The sequence below is a fragment of the Choloepus didactylus genome, chromosome 17, assembly GCF_015220235.1.
Source record: "Choloepus didactylus isolate mChoDid1 chromosome 17, mChoDid1.pri, whole genome shotgun sequence".
In the NCBI taxonomy this organism is placed as follows: Eukaryota; Metazoa; Chordata; class Mammalia; order Pilosa; family Megalonychidae; genus Choloepus; species Choloepus didactylus.
Genome location: NC_051323.1, coordinates 47,563,789 through 47,579,000, shown reverse-complemented (window position 1 = coordinate 47,579,000; position 15,212 = coordinate 47,563,789). Strand labels below are relative to the sequence as shown.

The 15,212-nt window shown below is 37.4% G+C and overlaps 1 protein-coding gene and 1 long non-coding RNA gene across 3 annotated transcripts in view; both read left to right on the top strand.

Annotated features, from left to right (window-relative positions):
• Window positions 1–15,212, top strand: part of CAMKMT (calmodulin-lysine N-methyltransferase) — a 499,328-nt gene that overhangs the window by 46,640 nt on the left and 437,476 nt on the right. The gene's annotated exons all lie outside the window — the stretch shown is intronic.
• LOC119512541 overlaps window positions 4,926–15,212 on the top strand; it is a 205,304-nt gene continuing 195,017 nt past the window's right edge. Inside the window, exon 1 of the long non-coding RNA XR_005212402.1 lies at window positions 4,926–5,221. This is a non-coding gene — a long non-coding RNA (uncharacterized LOC119512541). The remainder of the gene's footprint in view (window positions 5,222–15,212) is intronic.

Here is a 15,212-nt window from a genome sequence, read left to right as displayed (position 1 = left end):
CATTAGGGAGATTGGCCGGTAGTTTTCCTTTTTTGTAACATCTTTGCCTGGTTTTGGTATTAGATTTATGTTAGCTTCATAAAATGAGTTAGGTAGTGTTCCATTTTCTTCAATGTTTTGAAAGAGTTTGAGTAAGATTGTTGTCAGTTCTTTCTGGAAAGTTTGGTAGAATTCCCCTGTGAAGCCATCTGGCCCTGGGCATTTATTTCTGGGAAGATTTTTGATGACTGATTGGATCTCTTTGCTTGTGATGGGTTGGTTGAGGTCTTCTATTTCTTCTCTGGTCAGTCTAGGTTGTTCATATGTTTCCAGGAAATTGTCCATTTCCTCTACATTATCCAGTTTGTTGCCATACAGTTGTTCATAGTATCCTCTTATAATTTTTTTAATTTCTTCAGGATCTGCAGTTATGTCACCTTTTTCATTCATTATTTTGTTTATATGGGTCTTCTCTCTTTTTGATTTTGTCAGTCTAGCTAGGGGCTTGTCAATCTTGTTGATCTTCTCAAAGAACCAACTTTTGGTGATATTTATCCTCTCTATTGTTTTTTTGTTCTCTATGTCATTTATTTCTGCTTTAATCCTTGTTATTTCTTTTCTTGTACTTGGTTTAGGATTGGTTTGCTGTTCATGTTCTAGCTTCTTCAGTTGATCCATTAGTTCTTTGATTTTGGCTCTTTCTTCCTTTTTAATATATGCGTTTAGTGCTATAAATTTCCCCCTTAGCACTGCTTTTGCTGCATCCCATAGGTTTTGGTATGTTGTGTTCTCATTTTCATTCGTCTCTATATATTTAGCAATTTCTCTTGCTATTTCTTCTTTAACCCACTGATTGTTTAGGAGTGTGTTGTTTAACCTCCAGGTATTTGTGAATTTTCTAAGTCTCTGATGGTTATTGACTTCTAATTGTATTCCATTGTGGTCAGAGAATGTGCTTTGAATAATTTCAATCTTTTTAAATTTATTGAGGCTTGTTTTATGTCCAGCATATGATCTATTCTGGAGAAAGTTCCATGAGCACTAGAAAAGTATGTGTATCCTGGTGATTTGGGATGTAATGTTCTGTATATGTCTGTTAAATCTAATTCATTTATCAGATTGTTTAGGTTTTCAGTTTCCTTATTGGTCTTCTGTCTGGTTGATCTATCTATAGGAGAGAGTGATGTGTTGAAGTCTCCCACAATTGTTGTGGAAACATCCATTGCTTCCTTTAGTTTTGCCAGTGTTTCTCTCATGTATTTTGTGGCACCTTGATTGGGTGCATAGACATTTACGATTGTTAATTCTTCTTGTTGAATTGCCCCTTTTATTAGTATGTAGTGGCCTTCTTTGTCTCTCAAAACATCCCTGCATTTGAAGTCTATTTTATCTGAGATTAATATTGCTACACCTGCTTTCTTTTGGCTGTAGCTTGCATGAAATATTTTTTTCCATCCTTTCACTTTCAGTTTCTTTGTTTCCCTGTGTCTAAGATGAGTCTCTTGTATGCAACATATTGATGGTTCATTTTTTTTGATCCATTCTGCGAATCTATATCTTTTAATTTGGGAGTTTAATCCATTTACATTCAATGTTATAACCATGAAGGCATTTCTTGAATCAACCATCTTATCCTTTGATTTATGTTTGTCATATTTTTCCCCTCTCTCTATTAATATCCTTTATTGTACCCATACCGAATCTCTTTAGTACTGAACCTTTCTCCAAGTCTCTCTGTCCTTTCTTTGTTTCTCTGTCTGTAGGGCTTCCTTTAGTATCTCCAGTAGGGCAGGTCTCTTGTTAGCAGATTCTCTCAGCATTTGTTTGTCTGTGAAAAATTTAAGCTCTCCCTCAAATTTGAAGGAGAGCTTTGCTGGATAAAGTATTCTTGGCTGGAAATTTTTCTCACTCAGAATTTTAAATATATCGTGCCACTGCCTTCTTTCCTCCATGGTGGCTGCTGAGTAGTCACTACTTAGTCTTATGCTGTTTCCTTTGTATGTGGTGAATTGCTGCTTTCAGAACTTGCTCCTTCTCTTCTGTGTTTGACAGTGTGATCAGCATATGTCTCGGAGAGGGTTTGTTTGGATTTATTCTATTTGGAGTTCGCTGAGCATTTATGTTTTGTGCATTTATGTTGTTTAGAAGCTTTGGGAAGTTTTCCCCAACAATTTCTTTGAATACTCTTCCTAGACCTTTACCCTTTTTTTCCCCTTCTGGAACACCAATGAGTCTTATATTTGGACGTTTCATATCATCTATCATATCCCTGAGGTCCATTTCGATTTTTTCAGTTTTTTTCCCCATTCTTTCTTTTATGCTTTCATTTTCCATTCTGTCATCTTCCAGGTCACTGATTCGTTGTTCAACTTCCTCTAGTCTTGTACTATGAGTGTCCAGAATCTTTTTAATTTGGTCAGCACTTTCTTTAATTTCCATAAGATCATCCATTTTTTTATTTAGTCTTGCAGTGTCTTCTTTATGGTCTTCTAGGGTCTTCTTGATATCCTTTGTATCCCGTACTATGGTCTCATTGTTCATCTTTAGTTCTTTGAGTAGCTGCTCTAGGTGCTGTGTCTCTTCTGATCTTTTGATTTGGGTGCTTGTGCTTGGGTTATCCATATCGTCTGGTTTTTTCATATGCTTTATAATTTTCTGTTGTTTTTGGCCTCTTGGCATTTGCTGAACTTGATAGGGTTCTTTTAGGATTTGTAGACCAATTGAAGTCCTTATCTCTAATTTATCAGATCTGCAGCTTCGTGGAGTACACTTTCTCTAACTAACCAGCAGGTGGCGTCCACGAGCCACCTGTTCTCCACAAGCCAGTTCTCCCCTGCTTAGCCTTTGTGGTGAGTGGGGGAGTGAGTCTTGTGGGCTCGAATTGGTGTACCAAGCTTGCGTGTGTAGTTGGTGTTGCCTGCCCTGTATATGGGGCGTGTTTCTGGGCAGTCAGGGAGTGGGGGTGGCTCTAACAATCAAATCACCCTGGTGATCCTAGAGTTTTAAAGCTGCTGCAATAGTCTAATCCTTCAGTTCAGTCCTGCCACAGTTTGTCTCTGCCACTGACCCACAAGTCCTTGATACTGGCGTATGGCTCCTGAGACTTGCAAGTGGGCCCCTCTTCCAGGTTGTGCACCCCGGGTCCTCTGTTGAGGGATGACTGCGCTATGTCACAGGTGAGTGCTGTCCCCCCAGGGCGGTTCTGGGGTGCTGGGCTGTGTAGGGAGTCTCCCAGTCTGCTGAAATGATGACTGAATGGGGCTTTATTAATTCACACTGCTCCTCCTTCCCAACTCTGGGACAATCAGCTGAGGTTGCAGGGAAGGCTAATGTCCACGCCCAGTTTTGTGGTGTGTGCCTGTTATTTGAAGCACTTCCGTCACACTGGGTTGTGTGGGGCAGGTCTGGGCTATGGGGCTGGTGATGGGCAGGAGTGCTTCCTGTCTACCAGGATGATGGCTGTGAGTGGACACCCCCCTTTTCTTGGGAAGTTGTGGTGTTTAGTGAATTTTCTCAGCCACTGGATTATTGCCTTTTGTCTCAGAGCTCTCTTAGTTCTGCTCTTGACTTGACCTGCCCGAATTGCAAGTCTTTGAAGCTTTCTGTATTGGGCTTCTTAGAGTAATTGTTTTAGAAAAAGAAAAAAGGAGTAAAAAAAAGGGGCCTCCTGACAGATCTAATGGGCTATTGAAATGCTAAGAGACAAAACAATTAGGGCCATTAAGGAAATGTCCACAGGGTAGAGAGATCAGCTTTTCTTCTGGATTTGCATATGAGCCTCAGGGCCTGAGCTCTGCCCTTCCCCTTTCTATGTTCACCAGAACTCCAAAAATCCTCCGCTTTTATTTTGGAGTTTTTCGTGTTGTTTTTTTCTATGCCTGTCTCCTCTCTGCTGGGCTGGCTGCTCTGAGATTCTCTGGTGTCTGGTCTCAGTCTATCTATGGTTGGAGTTTGGATCAGTAGAATGAGTTTCTGATAAGGGCTGCCACTGCAGTTCTCCCTTCTCCTTCCGGGAGCTGACAGCCCCTCCTCCCACGGGACTGAGCCTGGCAGGGAGGGGTGCGGGTCCCCTGGCCACAAAAACTTACAGATTTCGCTGATCTCAGCAGTTCCACGTTTTCATGAGTGTTGTATGAAGTATGCCCAAAGTCAGATTGCTCTGTGGTGTCCAGTCCACGCAGTTCCTGGCTTTCTACCTACTTTCCTGTAGGAGTAACTAAAACATACAGCTCACCAGTCTGCCATCTTGCCCCGCCTCCTACGAGTCAATTTTGATTAGTTATTTTCATTACCCAAAGTAATTAAATAAAATACTTGTAAATATTTTGGAGGTAAGCCATTTTTAAAAACGTTTTTTGAACATTGTCATTACTCCAAAAAATAAAAATAAGAATAAAAATAATACTAAAAGTAGAAAAGAAGACCCAAAACTTCCCATACCCCTATTTCCCCCCTCCCCCATTATTCATTTCCCCATTTTTCTACTCATCTGTGGGAATATGAGCCACAAGGTTTTCATAATCACATGGTCACACCGTATAAGCTATATAGTTATATGACCATCATCAGGAATCAAGGATACTGGATTACAGTTCAAGAGTTTTAGATATTTCCTTCTAGGTATTCTGATACACTAAAAACTAAAAGGGATATCTATATAATGCATAAGAAGGAGGTAATCCGTTTTTAATTCAACAAGTTAATCATTAAATTTGGGAAATATTTTTTTCCTATACCATCTAAGGATGGTATCAACTCTTAACATATAGGTGTAATATTCTTTTTAATAAAATTTTTTTAATTAATTTTTATTGAAACAGCAATGTTTTAAATATTTTCCAACAGCTAGTATCTTTAAGAAAACATATATTTGAAATTGGATCAAGTTGATTGTGAAATGTATTAAAAAATGAAATTGAAAACCAATGTAGAGGTATTGAAGAAAATTAAATGTTTGTGACTGTCCTTGTTTGTGCACATGCATATATGCATGTGTGTATATATAAAACAGTTAACTTGATGTTTTTTGCCTCTTGTTTATTTATAGATTGGAAATTAAAGAGCATTCTCAACAAGTATTTTTTAAGTGCCTATTATGTGCTGTCCTGCATTTCCAATTCTCAAATGATTTCTCAACTTTGGCTGAACTACTAAAAAGGAATAAATCAGTCTTTCTACATATATTGAAGAAACTACTGTGTGTTAAAGTCTGGATAAATATCTCAGTGACTGATGCATCCAGGTACTTGGATGATTTCTGTGAACTGTCTTAAACCTCACCAACAAAATCTTTTAAAAATAGTTTACCCTTATTTCCCCTCAAAAATGTTTGCCAGAATTTGAGATTGCCATATGCCCATGTCATTTGCAATTTCATTGCTTCAGCAATGAAAAATTCACTCTAATAACAAGTTTTAGAATACTGGCAAGAAAGTGGCTTGATTTACTATAACTAAATTAAATATCATTTTAATGGCATGAATATATTCTCTCAGGACATGATTTTATTTGTATATTTTAAAGACTTACCATAATTTTAGTTAAAATTATCTATATGTAGACCATCAATTTCATCTTCTTGAAGTCTTTTTTTGAAGCCTTCTGACCTGTTCCAGTCTAGTCTCTAGGACTGGTACAAACTTTTCATCTTGCCTCACATCATGCTGAGGATTCTTTTCATTTCTTTTGTGTTGGATCTCATTTCCCGAATCCCATGGCTTCCTCTTTGTTTACTCTGTCATTTTGGAAGATTTTTCTCTTTGTTTACTCCAGGAACTTCCTGGGAAAATAAGGAGAAGCAATTTTTTGTGATTCTTTGATTGGAAATAAAATGACAGAATTTGAAATAATTTCCTGTTCATAATTTTACAGCAATGCTAGTGTTGCTTTTGAGAAGTCCAGTGCTATTCTAATTCTTAATCCTTTCTGTGAAACCTGTGCTTTCTCTTTCTCTCTGGAACTTGATAAAATCTTCCCTTGTTTCTAATGTTCTAACATTTTGGATACAATATCTTGATGTGGCTCTATTTTCAACCATTGTGCTGGACATTTGATGGAAACTTTTAATTGAGAAAGTCTTATTTTCCAGTAATGGGAAATTTTCTTGAATTATTTATTTAATGATTTCTTCCCCTTGGTTTTCTCTATTGTTTCTTTCTGGAACTTCTGTTTTTGAATGTTGGATCTTCTAATTATCTTTTCATCTTGTTTTCATCTTTTTTTTTTTTTTTCAGTTCATTTCTTTTTTATTTATCAACAATTTAACTTCCAATTATAGTTTCAATTCAATATGAGTGAACCAGTGTTTTAAAATGAATTGATGTAATTATTACAAAAAAAAAAGAGAAACATTATTTTTGGGTTATCTTACATATTCTTATTGCAAGGTAAATGAATGTAAAATGTTTATTCCTGTTTTCTTTTTCAGATATTGAAAATAACATAGGGACATCCATTATTATCTTCATGTGCCCCAGGTTTAGAGTCTAATCTATACCAGTTTTTTGACTTTTACTTTGCTCTCAGGGATATTGCCACAACTTTATCTTTCAACTTTTCTGTTCATCTTTTCATTTCTATTTTTATATTTTTTAACATCCAAAAGTTTTTTTTTTCCTTCTCTTTTCTTTTCTTACTGCTCGTCCCCCCCACCCCCGGTAGCATTCTTTTTCTTATTTCTTAATTACTTCTCTTACTTTTTGAAGATATAGTAAAGATTTTTTTCTACCCTCTGTATGGATTCTTTTCCCTTCTAAGTTACTTTTTTTTAAAGCAATTTTACTGAGATATAATCACATAACATACAGTCATTCAAAGTGTACAGTCAGTTCACAGTATCGTCATATAGTTGTGCTTTCATCACCACAAACTTTGAACATCTTCATTATTCCAAAAAATAAAATAATAATTAAAATAAAAAAGAACATCCAAAACATCCCATACCCCTCCTCCCCCCATTGTTCATTTACTTTTTTTAATGCAGTTTAATTGAGATATATTTATATACGCTACAGTCATCCACAGTATACAATCAGCTATTCATAGGACCATCATACAGTTGTGTATTCATCACCAGAATCAATTTTTGAACCTTTTCGTTACTCCAAAATAAAAATAAAAGCAAAAAAGAACACTTAAATCTCTCCATCCCCTCCATCCCACCCTATTCTTCATCTAATTTTCATCCCCGTTTTTCCACTGGATATAGGGATAAAGGGAGTGCGAGCCACAAGTTTTTCACAGTCACATAGTCATACTATGCAAGCTACATAGTTATACAGTCGTCTGCAAGAATCACGGTCACTGGGTTGCAGTTTGACAGCTTCAGGTATTTCCTTCTAGCCATTCCAACACACTAAAAACTGAAAAGTGATGTCTATATAGTGCATAAGAATACCCTCCAGAGTGACCTCTCGACTCCATTTGAAATCTCTCAGCCACTGGAACCTTATTTTGTTTCATCTGTCTTCCCCCTTTTGGTCAAGAAGATCCTCTCAATCCCACGGTGTTGGGTCCAGGCTCATCCCAGGAGTCATTTCCTGTGTTGCCGGGGGGATTTACACCCCTGGGTGTCATATCCCACATAGTGGGGAGGGTAATGAGTTCACCTGCTGAGTGGGCTGAGAGAGAGAGGGGGCCACATCTGAGCAACAAGGAGGCTGTCTGGGGGGGGGACTCCTAGGCACCATTATAAGTGGGCTTAGCCTCTCCCTTGTAGCAACTAGCCTCACAAGGGAAAGCTACTAGCTTGAGGGCTTGGTCCATTAAATTGCTGTCCTCAATATTTGTGGGAAAATCAGCAATAGCACAGATGGCGGAAGTCCAACATTTCCACATTTCTCCCCAGTTCCTTAGGGGGCCCTGCAAATACACTTATACTCTCTGCCCCTATCACTCTGGGATATATCGGGATTTCACCGCAGCGTGTACAAACTCACCAAATCCCACTTCCCATTCACCGCTCCCTGAACCTATGGTGTTCAAACAAATTAATCTTACAAGTTAAATTATCTAGTGTGCTATGGAAAATATAGCTCTTGTAGCAGATTAACATCCCGTCCCTTGGTCTTGCACAAAAGTTGTAGTTTTAAAACCCAGTCAGTGTTGTTCTTTACTCTTGGGCCTGATTTACCTTAGTCCTAACCAGATCTTCTTCGTTCATATCCCTAGATAAAGTCTGAATTCTTTTTCAGCTCTTTCAACAGTTGCCGTATGGGGTAATACTGACATTCATAGCTGCCAAGTTCTAGCTGCAAGTCTCATGTGTCATACAGATATGCAGAGTTCCAGAGACCAACCAGGTTATACACAAGGAGCTCAGCATCTCAGGATTTAGAGATAACCATTACAACTCAGGAATAGATGTGACTGCTGTAAGAGCTTGCAATCTAGGAACTGTTGCAATAAGTGTTCCCCTGATAAGCTGTGCTCTAAGATTCAGTTCTCAGAGTTTACACGTTATAGTTAGTCCATATTAGTGAGACACTATAATGTTTGTCCTCTCGTTTCTGGCGTGCTTCGCTCAAAATGTTGTACTCAAGATCCGTTTGTTCACCTAGAAGACCAATAAGGCAATAGAAAACCTAAACAATCTGATAAATGAATTTGATTTAACAGACATATATAGAACATTACATCACAAATCACCAGGATACACATTCTTCTCTAATGCTCACGGAACTTTCTCCAGAATAGATCATATGCTGGGACATAAAACAAGCCTCAATAAATTTAAAAAAATTGAAATTATTCAAAGCACATTCTCTGACCACAATGGAATACAATTAGAAGTCAATAACCATCAGAGACTTAGAAAATTCACAAATACCTGGGGGTTAAACAACGTACTCCTAAACAATCAATGGGTTAAAGAAGAAATACTAAGAGAAATTGCTAAATATATAGAGATGAATGAAAATGAGAACACTACATATCAAAACCCATGGGATGCAGTAAAAACGGTACTGAGGGGAAAATTTATAGCACTAAATGCATGCATCAAAAAGGAAGAAAGAGCTAAAATGAAAGAACTAATGGAGCAACTGAAGAAGCTAGAAAATGAACAGCAAACTAATTCTAAACCAAGTAGAAGAAAAGAAATAACAAGGATTAAAGCAGAAATAAATGACATAGAGAATTAAAAAAACAATAGAATAAATAACACCAAAAGTTGGTTCTTTGAGAAGATCAACAAGATTGACAAGCCCCTAGCTAGACTGACAAAATCAAAAATAGAGAAGACCCATATAAATAAAATATGAATGAGAAAGGTGACATGACTGTGGATCCGAAAGAAATTACAAGAATTATAAGAGGATACTATGAACAACTGTATGCCAATGAAATGGATAATGTAGAGGAAATGGACAAGATCCATTCACCTAGTTGCGTGTCTCACAGCTTCATTCCTTCTGTAGCTGCTCAATATTCTGTCGTATGCATATACTAAAGTTCACCATTCTGTTCATCAGTCAGTGTACTCTTAGGCTACCTCTGTCCATTGCAGATCCTCCAAGTTACTTTTTTCTGTTTATATTCTTTGGTTTCTGTCTTTTGTAGTGGAGACTTTCAAAAAATATCTGGTGATCCTTAAGAGTTGTATACTATAAAAGTGATAGGAAGCCTCAGTGATATCCCAGCTTGTTGATTATGGGTTTCACTGCATGATGATCTGGCAGGCTACATGTCCATTTGTTTCTCTTGGGCTGGTCAATTTCCCAGAAAAACTCATTTGAGTCTTTTGCTTTGATGAGAGTGTGTATCTTAGCTGTGGGCGTTTTGGGAGGTGGTTAAGAAGAGTCTCAACATTCAATTGCTCAATGTCCCTTTTAAAAAGTATTTTACTTTCCCCATCCCCACTCTCTGCCAACTGCACTGATGCCCTCCAGTCTAGAGACCCTATGATTTATATTCTTTGGAGATTAAATCAGAGGACTGGGTAGTAGAGGGGTAATTACCCTATTGTTTGGAGTGGGAGAGGAGATTTCAAGGTATAACTGCTGCTTAAATTCTTTTTCAACAAATCTTCCTGTGTGGAGTCTGTCCTTATTGCCACTACAGGAATGTAAATCTGGTTGGTTCTTACTTTACCCCACCTGATTTTGGCTTCAGATTTTCCTATTATCTTCTTATGCCTTCATGAACCTTCATTTTTTTTTTGTTGTGATTGTTCACATACCATACAATTATCCGAAGATCCAAAGTGTACAGTCAACTGCTCACAGCACCATCATACGGCTGTGCATCCATCACCACATTTAATTTTTTTCAATTTTTAGAACATTTTCATTACTCCAGAAAAGAAAAAAGACAAAAAAAGGAAACTCAAATCCTCCCATACCCCTAACCAACCCCCCTATATTGTTGACTCATAGTATTGGTATAGAACATTTATTACTGTTGATGATAGAATGTTAAAATACTACTAACTGTAGTATATAGTTTGCAATTGGTATATTTTTTCCCTATATGCCCCTCTATTATTAACGTCTATTTATAGAGTCATACATTTGTTCTGGTTCATGAAAGAGATTTCTAATATTTGTACAGTTAATCATGGGCATTGCCCACCACAAGATTCACTTTTATACATTCCCATCTTTTAAACTCCAACTTTTCTTCTGGTGACATACGTTACTCTGAGCTTCCCCTTTTCCACCACATTCATGCACCATTCAGCATTGTTAGTTATTCTCACAATGTGCTACTGTCACCTTTGTTTATTTCCAAACATTTAAGTTCTACCTAGTTGAGCATTCTGCTCATAATAAGCAACCGCTCCCCATTCTTGAGCCTCATTCTATATCCTGGTAACTTATATTTCATGTCTATGAGTTTACATATTATAATCCATTCCTATCAGTGAGACCCTGCAATATTTGTCCTTAGGTGTATGACTTATTTCACTCAATATAGTGCCCTCAAGGTTTCTTCATCATCCCATTTTTTTAAAGATGTTTTTTTCATGCACCATACATTCCCTCCTAAGTGAACACTTGATAGTTCCCTGTATAGTCACATATTAATGTATTCACCACCCTCTCCACTGTCTATATAAGGATATCTCCATTTCTTCCACAAAGCAGGAGGAAGAGTCAAAGAAGGTAGAGGGACAAAAGAAAAAGAAAAAAGAAAGAGAAAACAAAAACAAAACAGAAAAAAAGTGTGACCGCTAGGAAGCACCAAAAGGAAAGATAGCATTAAAGTAGAATAAAGAGTCAGACAACATTACCAGTGCCAAGAGTCCCATACCCCTCCCTTATTCCCTCCTCTTATATGCATTTAGCTTTGATATATTGCCTTTGTTACATTAAAGGAAGCATAATACAATATTTCTGTTAATTATAGTCTCTAGTTTGCATTGATTTTATTTTTCTCCCAATACCTCCCTATTTTTAACACCTTGCAAGGTTGATCATTTGTTCTTCTTCATGAAAAACCATATTTGTACCTTTTATGACAATTGTTGAGCACTCTAGGTTTCACTGAGTTATATAGTCCCAGTCTTTATCTTTCCTCTTTCCTTCTGGTGTCCCACATGCTCCTAACCTTCCTCTTTCAACTACATTCATAGTCATCTTTGTTCAGTTTACTTACATTGCTGTGCTACTATCTCCCAAAATTGTGTTCCAAACCTCTCACTCCTGTCTTTTCCTCTCTGTCTGTAGTGCTTCCTTTAGTATTTCCTGTAGAGCAGATTTCTTGTTCACAACTCTGTCATTGTCTGTTTGTCAGAGAATATTTTTAACTGTCCCTCATATTTGAAGGACAGTTTTGCTGGATATAAGATTCTTGGTTGGCGGATTTTCTCTTTCAGTATCTTAAATATATTACACCACTTTCTTCTCGCCTACATGGTTTCTGCTGAGAAATCCACACATAGTCTTATCAAGCTTCCTTTGTATGTGATAGATCACTTTTCTCTTGCTGCTTTCAGGATTCTCTCTTTGTCATTGATGTTTGATAATCTGATTATTAAGTACCTTGGCATAAGCCTATTCAGATCTATTCTTTTGGGGGTATGCTGTGCTTCTTGGATCTGTAGTTTTATGTCTTTCATAAAAGATGGGAAATTTTCATTGATTATTTCCTCTATTACTGCTTCTGCCCCTTTTCCCTTCTCCTTCTGGGACACCCATGACATGTACATTCATGTGTTTCATGTTGTCATTGAATTCCCTGAGATGTTGCTCATATTTTTCCATTCTTTTCTTTATCTATTCTTTTTTGTGTAGGTTTTCAGGTGTCTTATTCTCTAGTTCCTGAGTGTTTTCTTCTGCCTCTTGAGATCTGCTGTTGTCTGTCTCCATTGTGTCTTTCATCTCTTGTGTTGTGCCTTTCATTTCCATAGAGTCTGCCAGTTGTTTTTTCGAACTTTCAATTTCTACCTTATATACACCCGGTGTTTTCTTTATAGCTTTATCTCTTTTACCATATCTTCCCTAAACTTTTTGAATTGATTTAGCATTAGTTGTTTAAATTCCTGTATCTCAGTTGCAGTGTAAGTTTGTTCCTTTGACTAGGGCCATAACTTTGTTTTTCTTAGTGTAGGTTGTAGTTTTCTGTTGTCTAGGTGTCTGGTTTCCTTGGTTACCTGAATCAGGTTTTTCCAGACCAGAACAGGCTCAGGTTCCAGATGGAGGAAATATTCAGTATCTGGTTTCCCACAGGGTGTGTCTTAGAAGATTGACACATCCTGTGAGGCCTCAAGCTGCTATGCTTTTCCTAACCTGCCCAGCAGGTGGTGCCTGTCAGCCTGTAGCTCCTGACTGGTGTAAGGAGGTATGGCCCATGGCTGTTTTCCCACAGGTTCTGGGGTCTGGTTCTTAATGGAAGGTGGGTAGAAGAGCTGGGCACCACCTAGGGAGATTTCATTTGCATTTAAATAGGTTCTTTGTTTCTCTCACTCTGCTCACTCCACCCTTGTCTGGGTCAGAGCACTGCGAACTGAAAATGGCTGAGGCTTTCTCCACTTCAGAGCGCTGCGAGCTGAAGATGGCTGAGGCTTTCTCCACTGAGCTGCTCAGGTTGAGAGGGAGATAAAGGGACAGAAAGCCCCCTTTCAGGGTCAGTCCACAGCCCCCAGTTTCACCCATCAGCCAGATATAGCACCTGGTCCTCTGGGCTCCCCCTCGCGAGACAGAGAAGTCCCCTGGATCTTTCAGTTGAGTCATCCCTAAAAGCCCCTGTCTGCTTGTTGGGGATTTGCTGCTTGCACTGAGCAGTCGACATTTGCCAATTAAAAACCCAGTTGGAGCTGGACTGAGGTATATTTACTTGTTCAGAGAGTGCTGCTCTCTATCACAGCGAGACTTTGCTGTTTAGGTTGCCGTAGGGGCAGGGGCTCCCAGCTCAGATCCACAGTTTCTACTCACAGATTCCATGCTGTGATATCAGACATTCCTCCCAGTTCAGGTTGATGCACGATGTGTGGACAGTCATGGTCGTCCCCCAGCAGTTATTCCAGATCGTTTACTAGTTGTTCCAGGTTGTTAATTAGTTGCTCTGGGGGGTCTAACTAACTTCCACTCCTCTCTATGCCACCATCTTCCCCTCATCTCCTTCATTTTGTTTTTAAAGACTTTTACTTCAGTTGGGTTATCAGGAGGGGACTGGAAGCTAATTTGTGGATTTACTCTACTATCTTTAACTGGAAGTATACATATACAAATATACACATGCACACATACATCAGTCTCACATAAATGCCAGAACAACTTAAAATGTAATTTAACAAAATTTTAGAAATTTAATTTAAGGAGACTACATATGGTTCATGTCATATCTACACTAGAAAAAATATTTCCAATTAAGTATATTGAGATAAATCACCAAAGCTTTCCACAAGTTTTAGAAATTCTTTCTGTCCTCATCTCTTTGTTCAATTCCTCTTTACATTTCAAGATTTGACCCAAATGTCACTTCCTGTATAAAGCCTTTCTTGACTCCTAAGCTACACAGTTCAATGGTCTTTTCTATATTTACCTGTAGACTTTAAAAATACATACACACACACACCCCATTAAGTCATATCACATTGTTTTATAATTATGTCTAAATCACTCACTGGACTATAAGGTTATATGGGGCAGGAATGGTGCTTTGTTTGCACAGTGCGTGGCAAATAGTAAATAATAAGTGTGTTTTGGATTAGTGACCTTAATATTTTAAAAAGAGAGCCACACTTAAAATAAAGTAATTAGGATGTGATTTTTTTTAAAAAAAGAAATGTTCACTGTATAAAATAATTTTCTTTAGGATTCCTTTAAATAGCCCATGTCTCTAATGCATTTAAAATTTCATTACATGCTTTATTTTTGAGGAATGCATTTAAACCTATCCTTTTACATTTTTGTATTTATATTTATACATATACACACATTCTATATTGTTCTTTTTTAGTAGGGATGTTAATCATATTTGAAAAGAAATATGTATTATCTTATTACACATTGGTGGTGGTTTTCCCTCCAGATATCTTTTGCTGAGAGAGTACTGAGTGACTATTCACTTTTTTTTTTTTTTTTTTTTTTTGATCTGTGCAATGTATTTTAAGCAGTAAGTTCCAAAATACATTCAAATAGCATGTCCTATTCCTCATGAATTGCTATTTCTTGGCTTCAATTCTCCACTCGGACCACCAGCAATCTCTTAAGTACTTTTCCTACCAGCTAATGCTAGCCTTTAAAATCTACTTAATGTTACTCTTTTCTTTCCTTTTGTTGCCTCTGTCACTTAATATACCTCTATTTCTGTCTGATACTGTTCTTTCTCAAGGTCCTTTTATGCTTTTAGGATCATCTTGCCTAGTTTCTTTTCATACTGTTTTAGGTGCTTTGATTCTGGTGTTTCTCCATTGCAAAGAGCTTACTGGAGAGAGGATGTGAATATTATGGGTAACTTATTTTTTCTTTAAGCTGTCATGTACAGTGTTAAAGAGAATACAAATCTGGTGGTTACTGTGTAAGCAGTGTTCCAAAAAGGATTTTGGTAAACTTTTAGAGCTGTTCATGGAGATGGAAGTATTAAGATGGGATTTATTTAAATTTCATAGATAAAGAAAAAAAAGGCAGCACCAAAGTTTGGCAATTGTTGAAGTTGAGTGATGGGTAATGGGACTTCATTATTTTTTGTATTCTCCTTATTTTTGTGTATACTAAAATTTTTCCAAATACAAGTTTTAAAAAATTGAATCATTTTTCATTACGTTTACCCAGCAATCTTATTTTTGTTAT